A 15,849-nucleotide genomic window follows, 5' to 3' on the forward strand; every position below is an offset into this window, starting at 1 on the left:
ACAAAAACCAACTCAAGGTGTATCATGGACCTAGGATTAAACCAACGACTACAAAATTCATTCAAGAAAAGCTTGGAAGAACTCTGGAAGCCATAATCCATAACCTCAAGAGTTTTCCAAGCATCCTGAAAAATCTACAACCAGGAGAAAATAAAATAGATAAACATGACCTTCTAAGAACCAAATCCCTATGCACATTCAAAAACTTCTCCAATAGGCTAAAAAGGGAAGCCACAGACAGGGAAAAATATTTGGTAATGACATATCAGCTAAGGGACTTATATCTAGAATTTATAAAATACTCAAGCACCACAAGAAGATAAAGGTAAACAACCCTATTGAAAAATGAACACAGGATATGAACACACACTTCACCAAAGAAGACATTCAGATGGCTAACAAATACATGAAATGTTCAAAATCCCTAGCTCTAAGAAAGATGGATATTAACAACTATGAGATATCATTTCACCCTAGGAGGAATAGTAAAATTTGACAGAACAGGAAACAACAAAAGCTGGGGAGGCAGTGGAGAAACTGGAACCCTTATTCACTGTTGGTGGGAGTGTAAAATGGTAGCAGCCACTATAGAAGGCAGTATGGAACTTTCTCAAAAAGTCGCATATAGAAATACCATTTGAGCTGGCAATTCCACTACTGGGAATACACCCCAAAGAAACCAGAACTGCCACCCAGCAGATATATACCAGCCCATGTTTAACGCAGCTTTGTTCACAATAGCAAAGAGTTGGAAACAACCTAAGTGCCCATCAACAAACAAAAGAAGAAATATCATTTGAACCAGCAATTCCGCTACTGGGAATATACCACAAAGGAACCAGAACTGCCACCCAAGCAGATGTATACACGCCCATGTTTATCGTGACTTTGTTCACAGTAGCAAAGAGTTGGAAACAACCTAAGTGCCATCAACAAACAGAAGGATAGAGAAGCTGTGGTATATTTACACAATGGCATATTTTGCTGCATTAAAAAAACAAGGAACTCATGAAATATTATTAAAAACGGGTGACCCTGGAGGACATTATGCTGAGTGAAATATTTCAGGCACAAAAGGGAAAACACTGCATAGTGACACTGTTGTAAAATAGGACTGAAATTGCTGTTAGGGGGAGGCTGAGAAAGATGGAATAAATTATGTATGAAAGGAAGGAAGGAAGGAAGGAAGGAAGGAAGGAAGGAAGGAAGGAAGAAAGAAAGAAAGAAAGAAAGAAAGAAGAAAGAAAGAAAGAAAGAAACTGTATTGCAATCCTGAAGACACACAGTTTATAATTTGTGAGTTACTTCCCAGGAGAAGGATGGTCAATCTCCTTTCATATGATTATTTGCCTCTTAAAATTCACCAGAAGGTCCACTATGGATCAGTTCTGACTCAAAAGTACACAAAAAACAGACAAACCATTGACAAACTTAACAAAAGAAAAAAAAAGACACAAATAAGTCAAGAAATTAAAGGGGTTACATCACAACAAATCAGCTAAAATTAAATTGATTATAATAGAATATAACTAAAAACTATAGTGTGATAAATTTAAAAATCTAGAGGAAATGGATAAATTCCTAAAAACTCACACCCTACCCAAATTGGCACAGGCAGATGTAGAATACTTGAAGAGTCATCATAAATGAAGAAACCATGTAAGCCATAAAAAGGCCCCCTCAAAAAACGTCCTGGTCCTTATGCCTTCATGTCTGAATCCTATCAAAGATTTAGTAGTGAAGTATCACCAATTCTACTAAAATTATTTTTTTTAAAGTAGAAAAAAGAGGATTTCAAGATGGCAGCGGTGGAGAGTACAGTATGAAGAGCTAGAGGAATAGCAAGCTGCGTAGAAACAGGCCACTAGAGAGCCCTTCGTGCCACATGAGACCTACCATCACAGCACAATGTAGACAGTAGGAATCTGAATCAGAATTATTGTTAGAACAATTAGTTTTGGAGCTACAGGAACATAAAGCCAACTACACCGTGGTCACACTGAAGGGACAGCAGCCACTAGCCGAGCTGCTTTGGAACTCTCTGAAAGAAGAAAGGTTAGTGGGGAAACTGGCTAAATTCTCTTAAGCCCCACTAAGACCCAGCAGATTGGTTGCACGTCATGGGCAGTAAGAATCAGAATCAGTACTTTGTTGGAACAATTAGTTTCCCAACTGCAGAAACATAAAAACGCAGTTGTGCTGTGGATCCAGCCAAAGCCAGAAGCTGCTAGCCGAGATTCTGTGGGGAGCTTCTGTGGGACTCATTTGAAACAAGAAAGCTTAGTGGGGAAATTAGCTAAATTCTCTTAAGCCCCACTAACACCTAGTGGGTCTGTTGCACAACATGGACAGTAGGAATTTGAGTCAGAACTTTTGTCAGAACAATTACTTTAGGAGCTACAGGAGCATAAAGGTTCACTGCTTCTGGGAATTTGACTATGTCTTCTCCGGTTCCATTTGACCCAGTAACCTGCCTGGGTAGGGGCCACTGTCTGAGGGAATCTGGGTAAGAGCCGATGAGCAGAGACCACTGAGTAAGAACTACTGGGTGGAGACAGGCAGCTGGAATCTGAGCAGGGACCTCAATCATGAGCACACCTGGTCAGCTGAGGTCTGAGTGAGGTCTCCAAGTGGTTGGCCTGCCCCTGTGATTGTCCCATTCCCATGCCTACCCCACCCCATTTAGCTCCAAACCTGTGCCTTCACGTCCAGTCAGTCAACTTGTATTTAATCCAGAGCACCTTGATCTGTTTTACCTACAAGAGGCTGCTCTCACAGGCTCTGAACTGGCTTTTCCCTTGAGTCAGAAGTTCAGAGAAAAACACAAGTGGGGTAGCTGCCCAACTGATTTCTAGAGCATTGTCTTCAGACCAAGAATATATCAATACCTCAAAGAAAGCAAGCTATCCTACACACTACACAAGTGCTAAGCAAGATGTCACCACCAAAGGGTGACACAGTATCAATGGATTTCCTGAAGCCAGAAAGTATGATGGAACTTTCTGACAAGAATTTAAAAGAACAATGATTGAAAATTTTCAATGGGTGAAAGACAAAATCAAAGAATCGCAGGATACTACAAGCAAAAACCAGGTGGAGCTCAAAAAAAACAATCCAGAACAATGAAGATAAAATTAACTAGGCATAGTGGCACTGGAAAAACAAGAAACCACGGTCCAAAATATGAGGTCCAATGTTTCAGATGCTGTCAACATGATGGAGGGACACATGAGCAGAGTTGAAGAGATGAAACAGTGAAATAGAAGACAGAATTGTCACCATAGATCTGCTAGAGCAAAAAGCAGACTCAAAAAGGAAGAAAACTTAAGAATAATGTGGGACACCATCAAAAGAAACAGCATGTGCATTATTGGAATCCAAGAACAGGAGAAAGCAAGTAAAGAAATAAAAAAAGTTGTGGAAGAATTACTAGAGGAAAACTTCCCAGACATAATGAAGAATGAGAGAATATATATTCAAGAAAGTCAGTGAACACCATATAGACTAGACCACAAAAGAAAAACACCAAGGCATATCATAGTTAAATTTGCCAGAATCAAAGATAAGGAGAGAATCCTGAAAGCAGCAAGGGTGAAACAAAGAGTAACCTACAAAGAAGAGCAGATAAGGTTAAGTGCCGATTTCTCAGCAGAAACCATGCGAGCAAGAAAAGAGTAGAAGGACATATAACAAACACTCAGAGAACACAATTGTCAATCAAGAATACTGTCCCCAGCAATATTATCCATCAAATATTAAGGAGAGATCAAAATATTCCCAGAAAAACAGGACTTAACACAGTTTGTAAAAACAAGACCAACATTGAAGAAAACACTGAGAGATATCCTTCTTACAGGGGTACCACAGAAAGCAACATGGACCAAAGTAACTAGCAACAACACCAATAAGAATTCAACAAAATGATAGCAATAAAACCTTGCCTTTCAATAATCACACTGAATGTGAATTGTTTGAATGCACCACTGAAGAGAAGAATAGTAGTGGATTTGGATTAAAAAAAATCCATCAATATGCTGTCTACAAGAGACACACCTGAAAAATGAAGATAAAGGGTAGGAAAAAATATACCAATCAAATGGCAACGAGAAAAGTGCAGGAATAGCGATATCAATCTCTGATAAAATAAATTTCAAAGCAAAAACCATCACAAAGGACAAGGAAAGTCACTACATAGTGCTTAAAGGGTCAATAGAACAAGGGGACATAAAATAAAAAATATCTATGCACCAAATGAAAGACCTGCAAAATATATTAACAACCATTCTCAAAACTGAAAAAGGAAATAGACAACATCACTATAGTAGTTGGAAACGTCAGTACACCTCTCTCAAGAAAAGATAGAACTGCCAGAAAGAATCTCAATAAAGATGCTCAAGAATTAAACAACACAATAAATTAACTCAGCCTCATAGATATTTGTAAGCTAGTGCACCCCCCCCCCAAAAAACCCCACAGTATACCTTCTTCAAAGTGGATGGAATATTCTCCAGAATAGATCATATTTTAGGTCACAAGGGAAGCATAAATAAATTTTAAAAACACAGAAATAATACCAAGCCTTTTCTCCGACCACATGCTACAAAATTAGAAATGAATAATAAGAGGATAACGGAGAAAAAACACATGCATTTGGGAGCTGAGCAACACCTTGCTTGAACATGAATGTTTACTAGAAGAAATAAAAAATAACATAAAAAAAAGTTTCTTGAAACAAATGACAATGAAAACACCACTTACCAAAACCTCTGGGAAACAGCCAAAGCAGTAATCAGAGGTCAATTTATAGCAATAAGCAAACATATCAAAAGGCAGGAAAAAAATGACCATTGACTCTCTAACCCAATATCTCCAACAGATTGAAAAGAACAGCAATAAAACTCTATACCCTCTAAAAAAACTGAAATTATAAAAAATTATAAATGAAATAGAAAATAAAAAAGAGAATTTAAACCATCAACAAAACAAGGAGCTAGTTCTTTGAAATGGTCAATAAAATCAACAAACCACTAGTAAAACCAACAAAAGAAAAAAGAAAAGACAAAAATAATGCAAATAAGAGATGAATTGGGCAACACCACAGAAGAACCAACTTAAATAAAAAGGCTAACATTGGAATATTACGAAAAATTATACTGAAACAAATATAAAAACCTAGAGGAAATGGACAAATACTTAGAAATTCACAATCTGCCTAAACCGACATCAACCTAAATTGAACACCTGAACAGACCCACTACAAAAAAAATTGAAAAGGAAATAAAACAACTTCCAGCCAAAAAAAAAAAAAAAGGCCTGGACCAGATGGCTTTACAAGTGAATTTTATCAATCATTCAGAGAAGAACTGTCACCAATTCTACATAAACTATTTCAAAAAATAGAAAAATATGGGATTCTCCCAGACTCATTCTATAAAGCAACCATATCCTTGATACCAAAACCAGGAAAAGATACTACCAAAATCGAAAACTATAGGACTATATCTCTTACAAACATAGATGGAGAAATCCTGAATAATATCCTGGCCAACAGAATGCAATGCTATATCAAAAAAATAATTCACCATGACCAAGTGGGATTAATAACAGGTGTGCAAGGATGTTTCAATAAAAGAAAAACAATTTAATTCATCACATTAACAAAGCAAAGTAGAAGAACCACGTGATCCTATCAATTGATACAGAAAAGGCCTTTGCAAAATCCAACACCACATGATCCTATCAATTGATACAGAAAAGGGCTTTGACAAAATCCAACACCCTTTCCTGATTAAAACAACTCAACAAAATAGGATTAGAGGGGAATTTCTTCGATATAGTAAATAGTATATACGTAAACCTGAGAGCCAATATTGCTTTCAATGGAGAGAGATTAAAGGCATTCCCCTTGAGAACAGGAACTAGGTAAGGATGCCCACTATCACCTCTCCTATTCAATATTGTATTGGAAGTCTTACAGATAGTGATAAGGCAAGGGAAAGAATTAAGAGATATCCAAACTGCTAAAAAGCAGGTAAAATTATCTATGTAGATAATGCAGAGCCGGATCTACGAAAACAATACCCTTCACAATAGGTAATCACAAGATTAAATACTTGGGAATAAACCTTACCAGAAGCACAAAGGATCTGTTTAAAGAAAATTACAAAACATTAGTACAATAAACAAAAAGAGAAGAGGAGAGGTGGAAGAATATCCCTAGCTCATGGATAGGAAGACTCAATATTGTAAAAATGACAATAATACCAATGGCAATTTACACGGTCAATGCAATCCCAATACAAATACCAATTCCATTCTTCAATGAGATGGAAAAAGTTATCTCCAATTTCATTTGAAATGGAAAAAAGGACAAGAATAAGCAAAGCATTCCTTAAAAAGGGAAACAAGGTAGGAGGCATCTCACTTCCTGATTTCAAATCCTACTACACTGCCATAGTGTGAAGACAGTGTGATACTGGTACAATGACAGACACATAGATCAATGGAATAGAATTGAGAATATAGAAATCAGCCCATCTACCTATGGTCAACAGATTTTTGACAAGGAGATGAAATTAGTTAAGTGGGGAAATGACAGACATTTTAAACAAATGGTGCCGGCAAAAATGGAAAACTATCTGCAGAAAACTTAAGCAAGATCCACATCTCACTCCATACACAAAAACCGGCCAATTCAAAGTGGATTATGGACCTAGGACTAAAGCCAAGGACTATAAACTTCATTAAAGAAAAGCTTGGAAGAACACTAGAAGTCTTAATCCACAACATAAACAGTCTTCTAATAATCGTGAAAAATTGACAGCCAGGAGAGTATAAAATAGATGAATGGTACCTTCTAAGACCTAAATCCCTATGCACATCCAAAAACTTCTCCAACAGGGTAAAAAGGGAAGCCACAGATTAGAAAAAAATATTTGTAATGACATGTCTGGCAAGGGACTTATATCTAGAATTTAGAAAATACTCTAGCACCACAAGAAGATAAAGGTAAATAACCCAATTGACAAATGGGCACAGGATACGAAAAGACAAACAACAAAGAAGACACTCAGATGGCTAACAAACATATGAAAAAATGTTCAAAATCCCTAGCTCTAAGAGAGCAAATCAAGACAACTATGAGATATCATCTCACCCCAGTAAGAATAGCAAAATTTAACACAACAGAAAACATCAAATTCTGGCAAGGTTGTGTAGAAACTGAAACCCTTATTCGCTGTTGGTGGTAATGTTAAATGGTGCAACCACTATGGAAGGCAGTATGGCACTTTCTTATAAAGTTGCAAATAGAAATATCATTTGATCCAGCAATTCCACTACTGGGAATTTACCCTGAAGAAACCATAACTGCCACCCAAGCAGATATATGCACACCCATGTTTATTGCAGCTTTGTTTGTAATAGCAAAGAGCTGGAAACCAATGTAACCTAATAACCCAAGTGCCCATCAACAAATGAATGTATAGAGAAGCTCTGGTCCACCCACACAATGGAATACTATGCAGCATTGAAAAACAAAGAATTCATGAAACATTATGCAAAATGGATGACCCTGGAGAATACTATGCTGAGTGAAAAATCTCAGTCACAAAAGGACAGATATTGCATAGGGCCACTCTTGTAAAACAGGACTAACATCAGGTTTGAAAGAAGACAAAAAAGGAGGGGAGGAATGAAGTATATTGCATTTAAACAGATGAGGGCGAGATCTGTTTTTAAGAGATATATGAATGCGTATTCTTGTCCTTACAGAAGTCCAGCAGAAGGCTCCACAGTGAATGAACATTGGAGGAATTGTATAACAATGAAAGGGTTTTTCTTTTTCTTTTCAAGAAGGAGAGTTAATTGGGGGCAAGGGGGGGCAGGGAGAAAAGTGCAACAATGAATGACTGGAAACCCTTAGTCTCTGTAAACTTTCATTAAAATTAATAAATTAAAAAAATGGAAAAAGATGAATCATTCGCAGCTTGAAGTAGGCAAAACCCTAGAAAAAAATTAAAAAAGAAAACCCCAGCAAAGACATTACCAGTAAAGAAACTACAGGCTAATATCTCTTATGAATGTATATGCAAAACTCCTTAAAAAAATCTTGGTCATAGAATCCAAGAACACACCATAAAAATAATTAATCATGATCAAATAGGATTTATAATAGGTATGGAAGGATGGTACAACATAAGAAAAATATTAAGCATAATTCATCACATTAACAAAACAAAGAACAAAAAACACATGATCCTATCATTTGATGTGGGAAAGGCATGGGAAAAAATACAATATTTGTGCCTGATTAAAACATTCACCATCATATGAGTAGAAGGGAATTTCCTCAACATAGTGAAAAGTATGTGCAGGAAACCAAGAGCTAACATCATTCACAATAGAAGAAAACTAAAGGTATTCCTCTTGTGAATAGGGGCCAGGTGAGGATGCACACTTTCGCCACTTTTATTCAATATTGTATTAGAAGTACTTGCTAGGGCACTATGATGAGAGAACGAAATAAGAGGCATCAGATGGGCAAAGGAGGTAGTAAAATACTTGCTACTGGTGACGATGTATTAGTATACACAAAATACTTTCAGGAGTTAACAACAACAACAACAACAACAAAATTGTTGTACCTAATAGACCAATCAAGCAGAAATACTAAGTCACAAACCCACAGTAATAGCAGAAGCTCAGGGGCAAGAATCTTTCCCCAGTATTGCCTCAGACAAAAATCCTTCCCTGAGGCTGGTACATAGGAATTTTGGCTTACATCCTCCTAAACATGAGACAGGTATCAGCATGAGAGTCCAGCAGCAGTGTGTGGTACAAGACATCAGAGAAGTTACATGTGGTCTAAACCATTATATCAAGGGGTAGTTGGGGGAAGGAGGTGCTGGATCAGGAAAGCAGAAGTGCAAGAGATGATGATGTAGCAGGAAAATGGGAGGGACAAGACACATGCACCAGGGTGGGGGGCACACTAACTGTATTGGTTATTTCTGTAACTGAAGTGTCTTTCATCTGCACCTCTTGGTGAAATGCTTGTATGACAGATACTATTCTAAAACTAAGCATCCAAATTATGACAGACTAGGAAGAACAAGTGGCCATCCACTTTTGAAATATAATATATAATATACATGTAATATGTATATGTATGTATATATATATATATAATAAGCCTTCAAATACCCTATGTACAATAGAGCACACTTAGAGTAAACTAAAATATATGGCAATTGAGGTTGAACCCTCAAATCTGTAAACACAAAGGAGGAGGAATTGATGGAATACTAATTGACATATTTGAACAAATAGATGTTGCCAAGTTGTGCCAATAAATAGAAATCTGGAGTACAACTAAATGGCCAACTTACTGGGGAAAGTTCCATATTTATTCCCTTTCCAAAAAAGGTGACTCAATAGAGTATAAAAATTATTGAATAATATTACACATAAGAAAAATCCTGCTGAAGATTATCCAGAAACTACTGGAACAGTACATTAACAGAGAACTTCCATAAATACAACCTTGTTTTAGAAGAGGTCATGGCACTAGGGACATTATTGCCAATGTCAGATGAATTGACAATGCAAAGGCATTTGACTACGTAGATAACAACAAATTGTGATTAACTTTGAGAGGAATGGAAATCCCAGAACACATATAAACCTACACTTCGACCAGGAAGAAGTCATCAGAACTAAGCAAGAAAACACTGCATGGTTCAAAATCTGGAAAGGAGTGCAAAGGGATATAGTCTGTCTTCATATCTTTTCAAACTATATGCAGAACCATAATTTAGGAAGCTGGGCTTTATGAGGAGGAATGTGGCATCAGGATTGGAGAAAGACATACCAGCAACCTACATTATTCAGATGACACAACTTTGCTTGCTGAAACTGAGGAACACCTGAAGATTTAGCTGCAAGAAGTCAAGGACTGTAGTCTTCAATATGGATTCAAGCTCAACATCAAAAAGACAATGATTCTCACCACTGGTCCAATAGGCAGCATCATGATAGATAGAAAAGATATTAAAGTTGTGAACAATTACAACTTGTTCGGCTCCACAATCAACACTCTTGGCACCAGGAGTCAGGAACTCAAAAGATGAATTGTACTGGGAAAATCTGCTGTCAGGGACCTCTCCAGAGTATTCAAAAGCTACAATGTCACTCTAGAGACTAAGGTGTACATGATCCAGGCTGTGATCTTTACCATTACATGCTATGCATCAGAGAACTGGGTAATGACTAAGGATGACAGAAAAAGAATAGATGTCTTTGAGATGTGGTGCTGGAGAAGAGTCGTGAACATACCAAGGACCACAAAGAAAACAAATATGTCTGTCTTGGAGAGGGTGAAACCAAGTTTCTCCTTAGAGGATAGGATTTTGAATCTCTGTCTTATATACTTTTGGCATGTGGCCAGAAGAGACCAGTTCTTGGAAAAAGACATCATGTTCAAAAGGGTGGAAAGACTGCAAAGAAGAGAAAGACACCAGATGAGATGTATTGATACATCTGGGGCAAAGGGGAGAGTTGTGTCAGAAATAGTGAGACTGGCTCAGGACAGGGCAGACTTCAGAGCTGCTGTACATAGGGTCACTATGTGTCACAGGTCACTCAATGGCACACAACAACGTCAATAATTGCTGTATTTTGTAGTCCACTCGATAACATCAAACAACAGAGCTTCTACTAGGAAAAGACTTATAGTCCACTCATAATATGGGCAAGAAACATGGAAAGACTTTTCACAAAAGAAGACATTTGGATGGCCAACAGACCTATGAAGAAATACTCAAAATCACTGACAATAAGAGCGATGCAAATCAAAACTACAATGAGATACCAGCTCACTCCCTCCAACAGCAATGACAAAGTGTAACAGATCTGCAATCAATATTTGTTGGACAGGTTGTGAAATAATTGAAATTCTAATATATTATTGGTTGGATTTGAAAATGGTTCGACCACCCTGGAAGCAGTTGTGCATTTTCTTCAAAAGCTGAACATAGAAATCCCATATAAACATGCTATTCTACTGTTAGGAAAATTTCCTGAGGAAAACAGGACTGAGACACAAATGGATATTTGTCCACAGCTGTACATTGCAGCATTATTTACAATAGAAATAACATGGAAACCACCCAAACATCCATCAAAAACAAGAACAGAATCAGAAATTGTGGTACATTCACACAATAGAATACTATGCAGCATTCAAGAACAATGAGTTCATAAAGTACTATATAACATGTAAGAGTCTAGAGAGCATTATACTGAATGAAATCAGTTTCTTAAGGACAAATGCTACAGAAGACCAATATTATAAAAATAGAATGACAATTAGTAATATGTGGAAAAAAGCCCAATAGAGGAAGGGGAGGTGCAGGGGGGTTAAGGGTTGAGAAGGAGGGATATAATGAGGTGGCAGAATTTGGTAGGCATGAGTTGTTGTTGTCGTTGTTATGTGCCGTCGAGTCGTTTGCGACTCATTGCGACTCTATGCACAACAGCCCTAAACCCTGCTCTATCCTGCGCCAACCGCACTGCCTCTGACACACCCATCCCGATTACCCCAGTCACCGAATCCATCTCATAGAGGGTCTTACCCTCATGTGCCGTCCCTCCACCCTCCCAAGCATGATGTCCCTCTCCAAGGACCCGTCCCTCCTGGCAACATGTCCAAAGTATGTCAGACGAAGCCCCAGAATCCTTGCCTCCAAGGAGTAGCTTGGTTTAATCTTCTCCAAGACGAATCTGTTTGTTTTCCTGGCAGTCCATGGTGCATTCAGTACTCTTCTCCAGCACCACAGTTCAAAGGCATCTGGTGGCCTAGTGGCAAGAAGCTGCACTGCAATCCCAGAAGTGTGCTGTTTGAATCCACTAGATGCTCTGCTGGAGAGGGAGGGAAAATCCCCTCCTGTACCAGTCAGATCTGATTTGATGGTACACACACTCACAGGCATGAGTAGGGCCTGAAATTATTAGGATAGATCAAGTGAGGACTTGAAAAGATGAGGAAACTAGGCATAGATTAATGATGATTAAATTCATAAAACATAATGTACGGAAATGATCTTATAAAATACAATGTGAATGAAGGAATGTGTAAAACACAATTTACAGGAATGAAAAATAATGTATGCAAATCAATATATTTTTCTAAAAAATGTAAGCACATAGTAATATATGTCATAGCATCAGATATCAGGAAATAATAATGTAGATTATAAAGATCAAATTGTCGTTGTAGTTGTTATCTGCCATCAAGCTGGAATCGACTTATAGCTGACCCTCCAGTGAGTTTTCAGAGGCAGTAACTTCACTGGAAGAGATTACCTATGTTTCTCCTGTGGAGAAGCTGGATTCAAACATGCATTAGTGCTGACAGCTCAACTCCTTATTGATAAACCATCAGAGTTTTCTAAAGATCAATTTACCTACTACAACTAAATTGCTCATACCTTATCAAACTTGTAATAGAAGCCTCAGCCATCATATTTCCTTCCTTGATTATAATTTTTGTTAGCTCCAAACTTTGCATTTCTCTTTTCCAAAAACATGACCTGAAAGTGCACATTTCCCTTTACCCCTTACACTTATTATTTTAATTATTAAATTATTTCTAACCTAAATTTTGAGTACTCAAGTCATGAACTGTTAAATAATTTAACTTGGGAAACAAATTACATGTATTTTCTCTGACAATCTGAAAATTCTTAAGTACTGAAAGGGTGCTATGTTGTTGAACAGCATGATAATTAAGGTTCATCATGAAATAATTACATTTTACATGGAAAAATTGTCTACAAGTTCATAGCAATTCTTGATGTCTCTTTCTACTTATAGATGTTATAAAATTAATATAGATTGGATTCATTAAAAAAAATACTGACATTTTTCTCTTAGGGATTAAATTCCATTGAAGAAATGAAAGATCTTAGATAGAAACTATAAAAAGAATTGTTTTCTTAACAAACTACTTAAAATAAGAAATAGAGTTGTGCATTTCCTAGATGAAAGCATAATTCTCCCAGTGTAAGAAAAATTTTGTCATTCTTTTTTAATTCAATTTTATTAATTTTAATGAACATTTACAAAGATTTTGGATTTACATTCATTCATTGTTGCACTTTTCTCCCTTCCCACCGCTCCCCTACAGTTCGCTCTTCTCTTTGAAAAGAAAAAAGAGAAATTCCTTCATTGGTATACAATCCCCCTGTTGCCCCTTCACCTCGCCCATCCGCCCCAAGTACACTTCACTATGCAGCCTTCATTCTGGACTCTTGTGATAACCAAAATACCCTATCATATAAAACTTTTAATCTGTTCTGTTTCTCATTTGTTCCAATACAGTATACACAATTTATCCAGTTTTTCTCAGTCTTACCCAAACCCTGATGTCATGTCCAGTCACTTGGAGACAGGTTAGTATGTACACATAACCGAAGTATTCATTACTAAATCCTACATTTTTTTCATTAATATATTTTCATCAAAACATCACTTGTAAGATAATAAAAGATTGTTTGAGTTTTGCATTGGTTTTAAGAAATACAATTTTAAATTTATTGATTTTCTTAAAATTTCCTCTGTGGCACAGCAGGCCCATGAGAATCTTGAGTCACCACTTCCCAAGCGTCTGCTAGTGGCACACTCATTCCCTGGCTAGTGACAGAACCACTTCCTTCCAGGTTAAGGGGTTGAAGTTTCACCTCCCAGCTGCTGCACCCACTGTTCAGCTTGAGGAGCACCAATATCACTAGTACTTTGGAGGAAACACCACTGTCTAGCTACACCGTGAAGGACCCCTTACACTCAGTGGAAGGGACCAGAACAGCTTGAGCCAGGATGACATGCAATTTCTGGAAGGGAACAACAGGCATTTTGGTTTGCCATTTAGATACTTTGGGGAAAACACTGCTATCAGACCCTCGGCCCTATGGGCCTTAAGCCAAGAAGGGAAAACAAATATAGAGGTCCCTCACAAAACATTGTGATACTCTGGGTCACTATACAGTTACAACAGCCTAACATCTATTAAGAAAAGACTCACATAATGCCAAGAAAACAGTAGTCTGCTTCAGTCATCATGAAAAAACTCAAATTAATTTTTCTCCTAAAAAATCAGACCCACAAAAAAACTATGAGATATCATCTCACCCCAGTAAGAAGAGAAAAATTTAACAGAACAGCAAACATCAAATGCTGGTGAGGTTGTGGGGAAACTGGAACCCTTGTTCACTGCTCGTAGGAGTGTAAAATGGTAGAACCACTATGGAAGGCTGTATGACTCTTTCTCAAAAAGTTGCAAATAGAGATACCATTTGACCAACAATTCCACTACTGGGAATTTACCCTTAAGAAACCATAACTGTCAGCCAAGTAGACATATGCACACCCATATTTATTGCTGCTTTGTTGGAAATAGCAAAGAGCTGGAAACAACCCAAGTGTCCATCAACAAACATAACCTTGGTCAACATCTATGAACCAAATTATAGACTTGAGAAATTCATAAGAAAATAGCTCACAGAATTGAAGAAAGAAATAGATAACACCACAAGAGTGATAGATTTCAACACACCACTATCACCAAAGGATAGGTCAACTCCAAAGGAACTCAACAAAGATGCAGAAGATCTCAACTTTGTGGATCTATTCAGGTTACTGCAAGCAACTAAAATTCAATTCACTTTCTTCTCAAGTGCACATGGTATATTCTCCAGAACTGATCACATATTAGGACATAAAGCAAGCCTCAAGGAATTAAAAAACATCAAAATAATACAAAGTGTTTTCTCAGACCACAATGACATAAAACTAGAAACTAACCACAGGGAATAAATCTTAGAAAACCACCCATGTGGAAACTGAATAACTCTCTGTAGAACACAATTGGATAATTAAAGAAATAAACAAAAAAATTAAAAAAAAAGAAATAAACAATGACACTTTAAAGTTCCTTAAAACAAATGAAAAGAAAAATACAACATACAAATATATCTGGGATGCAGCTCAAGGCAATCCTCACAGGGCAATTCATAGTAATAGGCAAACATATAAAAAAGGAAGAAGAAAAATCAGTGATCTAACTCAGCACCTTTATCAAATTGTTGTTGTTATGCACAGTCCATTAGTTTATGACTCATAGCGACCCTATGTATGACAGCCCTAAACTCTGCTCTGTCCTGTGCCAATCGCACTGTCTTTGACAGTCCCATCCCAATTACCCCAGTCACTGAATCAATCCACCTCATAGAAGGTCTTCCCCTCCTGCGCTGTCCCTCCACCCTCCCAAGCATGATGTCCTGCTCCAAGGACCAGTCTCTTCGTACAACATGTCCAAATTATGTTAGATGGAGCCTCAGAATCCTTGCCTCCAAGGAGCCACCTGGTTTAACCCTTTCCAGGATGAATCTTTTTGTTTTCCTAGCAGTCCATAGTACCCTCAATACTCTTCTCCAGCACCACGGCTCAAAGGCATCATCAATTCTCCTTCTATCCTCTTTGGTCATTGTCCAACTCTCTGCTACATAACAAGTGATTGTAAAGACCATGGCCTGTATCAGATGCACCTTGGTCTCCAGAGAGACACCATTGCTCTTCAGTACTTTTAGAGAGCTCCCTAACTGCAGACTTTCCCATTGTAATACGCCTTTTAATTTCCTGGCTACTGGTGCCAAGAGTGTTTACTGTGGAGCCAAGCAAACTAAAGCTGTGAACAATCTCAATGTCCTCACCATCCATCCTGATGCTGCCAATTGGTCCAGTGGTGAGAATCTTTGTCTTCTTGACATTGAGCCTCAATCCATATTGGAGGCT

General features: G+C 37.6%; 1 pseudogene; it reads left to right on the plus strand.

The window, feature by feature from the left end:
- The first annotated feature begins 3,333 nt into the window (after positions 1-3,333).
- LOC102863471 overlaps positions 3,334-15,849 on the plus strand; it is a 150,414-nt pseudogene continuing 137,898 nt past the window's right edge.

The sequence above is a fragment of the Elephantulus edwardii genome, unplaced genomic scaffold (assembly GCF_000299155.1).
Source record: "Elephantulus edwardii isolate Elephantulus edwardi_28Jun2011 unplaced genomic scaffold, EleEdw1.0 scaffold00277, whole genome shotgun sequence".
Lineage (NCBI taxonomy): Eukaryota > Metazoa > Chordata > Mammalia > Macroscelidea > Macroscelididae > Elephantulus > Elephantulus edwardii.